Here is a 4,078-nt window from a genome sequence, read left to right on the forward strand (position 1 = left end):
GTCAGTCATTCGGCAGCAGCTTGAGCAGTGGCTAGTTCAGCCACTCGTTGTCTCTCAAGCTCTTGCTTTGCCCAAGGCTTCAGACCTTCTAAGAATGCGAAGAGTTTGTCCACTTCGGACATGTCCTTGATATCCAAGATCAACCCAGAGAATTTCTTCACGTATTCTCAGATTGTTCCGGTGTGCTTCAACTCTCTCAAATGGCATCGAGCTATGTAGGCAACATTCTCAGGGAGAAACTACGTCTTCAACTCTCTCTTGAGATCTTCCCATGTTGTTATGGTGCATCTGCCGTTCTGAATATCGTCGTACTTCATTCTCCACCACACATTGGCATTTGCAGACAAGTACATCGTTGCCATGGTGATCTTGCCATCCTCTGATTCAGCTCTCACAGCTCTAAAGTAATGCTCCATATCAAAGAGGAAGTTCTCTAAGTCCTTCGCGTCTCTAGCCCCCCCATAGGGCCTCGGCTTAGGGACTTTTACTCTCCCATATTCCATGCCAATGGGTCCAGTTGCAGGCTGATTCCCAACTGCCCTCATGGTGAGGTTCAGCTTGGTGTTCATCTCCAACATTTCATCCTTCATTGCCTCAACTGACTCCCTACAATTCTCTACGAGGTCATTTAATGCTTCTTGTAGGTCCTTCACCGCTCGTTCCACTGCCTCAATACGTTCCTCCCTTGGAGGAGTATTGGATGTGCTTGAAGGGTTTTCTCTCCGCTCGATTGTCGTTATGCGGGCTAGTAGATTGGTCGTATCCCACTCCAACGTAGCCACGCGGTTTAGTGCGTTAGTCGTCTCCGGTTCTAGCTTGACAGAGCCAAGATCCCTGACTCTTTCGCCGAGGCCATCTAGCTCTCCAACGCGCCTCTCCAGTGCTTCAATCCTTTGAGTGTTGCTCACCATCCTGCAAGGTCACCAAGCTTTCTCAAACTTAGCTCTGATACCAACTGTCACGGGCCACCAACTTCGATACTCAAATCGACGGAACGTGCGGCACTTGTTAGCGCTCTTAGTTAGAAAGTCAGCCTAGAATTCACACCTGCGGCAAGCAAACTCAATGGTTAGCCACGTTACAAGTCTCATACAAGTAAGGGCAATTTTGAAGCGGGAGCAAGCACGAGGCAAGCATTCCAAAGAAAACATCCCACACAACAATCAGAGCATACAACACAGTCAAGTGGCACGCAATGGCCCAACGAAGGTAACAAACAAGCAACACATAGACCGTAAAGAAAGCATACACAAAGGGACATGGCAAAGCATCATTTTATTCATATAAGGCCTTGATAGGGCAATGGAGTACACAGCTTAAGCCCCTATCTGTTGGTGGCCATGGTGCTTCCTTAAGTCACCAGGTCACCCCCACCCCCCCCCCCCTAAGGAGCATTCTAAGGAAATGAAGTCTTCCCAGGAACATATATGATTTTTGTCTGGGAGACATATGCATAATTACAAAAGTGTCATTCCCTACCCCTGAGGTTACTTGGTGCAAGACTTGACTAATGATCAAGCACCAAGGCATGCTCATACATACAAAATGGCCCCCTGGAGATGTGTCATGATGCAGCACGTCACACTGCGCATGTCTGACACTTTGTTGGCCTGTAATAACCTTCTTCCTCCATCGCGTACTTGGCGCCCTTGGTGCCCCTTAGCTGCTTACTTCATTAAGGGACTAGAAACTTTTTTTTTTTCTTGGTGGATTTTTGATATCCACATTAATTATTTCTAAATATAGTATTGTGTAAATTGGCATAAATATCCTTGTATATATAATTTTAAACCATAAATTGTATTTCTTAATATAACATACATTCAATACATTGAATAGAAATATTTTAAGAAGGAGATTATCAATTTGAAAAGAAAGATTGTCATTTTAAAAAATCAAAATTATACAAAATATAAATATAGATGAACAAAATATAAATGTAGAAAATTGTGATTTTATTAATGAATTTAATTTTCATGAGAATATTTTTATTATATATTAATATTTGTATTTTATTGTATATATCATATAAACTCTATGAAAATTATATCATAGGAGTTAGGAAGAGATACCTAACATAGTATACAGGAAAATACTAGTTTGACCCCTGTATTTTTCTAAAATACACGATTGGCCATTGTGTTTAGTTCAATAACAATTTAGATCATATGTTTTGCAAAATAAATCAAATAGTACCCTAGACCCAATTTTGATTAAAAATATTTTTCAATATGAACAGATACCCTCATGTTTTTTTAATTTATGAATTAAATTACATAAAATAAATCATTATTAAATTAAAAATTAATCTAAATTTAAAAAATAAAAAAAATCTTATTTTAATTCATTTAAACTTTAAAATAAGGGTAAATATCAATTTGGTCCATGTGTTGTGCAAACGTTATCGATCCAATACTCTATTTTGTTAAATGACAATTTAGACCCTAAGTTTTGCAAAATGAAACAAAATAACACATTGAGCCCGATTTTAGTCAAAATAATTTTAAATGTAATGTTTCCCTCTCTGCTCTTCGACCATTTTTTTGCTTTTCTAAACTCATCGTATCCTTAAGGACCCAACAATTGATCTTATATTAGAAATTACTTTCACCAAAATAAGACTCAAGGTCTTATTTTGTTCCGTTTTGCAAATCTCAATGTCTGAATTGTCATTTTATAAAACAGATGGTCTGATCGATAACTTTTGCACAACATAAGAGTCAAAATGATATTTAACCTTAAAAATAATTATAATAAAGAAAATTAAAAATTAAATCTAAACTTAAAAACTAAATTTAATCGATAAATTTAAAACATTAGTCAAAATCAAAATCAAAATACTATACATAAATATATCCAAAAAAAATTAAATTACTTAAATATATTTTTCTTTTTCCTCTCAATCCTTCATCTCTTTATTTTTCCCCTTCTTCTCTTCTGCACCTTGCCATCCCGAGGAGCTCCTCCATTGCAGTAGCTGCACTTTTTTTCTTCCACCACAACAACAGATCGAGGACAGCGTGATGATGATTACAACACTTCTTATCCTCTCCGGGCACTAAGGGTGCGTCTATGGGTGCATTGTGATGATGGGTTATGGGAAAATTGTTAGGAATTGTGCCCTTGAAAGCATATATGTTGAACAATTTTGTATGAGATAAATAATTAAGATAATATTTTGCATATATTAATTGTTTATTATTATTATTTGAATAATATTATATGAATATCAGAAAATTCTCAAATTCGTTATTGTGGCTCCAATCTTGTATTATTGCGAGAGGATTAAGAATGTAGGGAACGAATTTAAATAGTTCACAGTAAAACAAAACTATATGGAATCTTTGGATTAAATACTGTAAGTACGGTAATGAATACATGATATCTAGATCTGGATTACTGATGTAGTAGGGCATCTTAGTATAGGTACTTTGTATTCGGTTCATAATAATTAACTGAATATTGTTTTGTTTCAAAAGTATTAATTAAACATATCAATAAGATGATCATATACAAATTGATCTTAATCCTGAAGTTATTATGAACTCCGGTTTATGCCATTTGAGTCCTTTGATTCACTCGTTATGGTTTGTCAAAACGGTCAAGCTAATTTTGTTTTTGTTTTGGGGACTCATTGATGTGAATGGATAAGGACATAATATACAGATATGGAATCTATACATTTCCGAGAGGAATTGAATAATGGTTCTCTTAAGGGTTAGCTTTTGGAACTGAAAGGTTGTTGAGCTCAAATTCATGAATCAATTTATGAATTAACATTCACTTGTAAAGTTAATGGTACTTTAGGAAACAAGAAATAATTAAAGAGGTAAAACGATGATCTTATCCCTACTTTAATTATGAATCATTAATAGATGATTGAATTGTATGTAATGATTAAATCAATTGACGCTATTTAACTTTAAAAAGTTCTATGTAAATAAATGTCTATAATTACAAAAGTTCAGTCTCATATTTTTCGTGGAATAATATTGAGATTAATAAATTAAGGTTATTATATTTGTTGACTGCCTTTTTCGCTATCAACCTAATCTAAGAACTTGACTGGAAATAGAAG

This window comes from Humulus lupulus, chromosome 7 (assembly GCF_963169125.1).
Source record: "Humulus lupulus chromosome 7, drHumLupu1.1, whole genome shotgun sequence".
NCBI classification, from domain to species: Eukaryota; Viridiplantae; Streptophyta; class Magnoliopsida; order Rosales; family Cannabaceae; genus Humulus; species Humulus lupulus.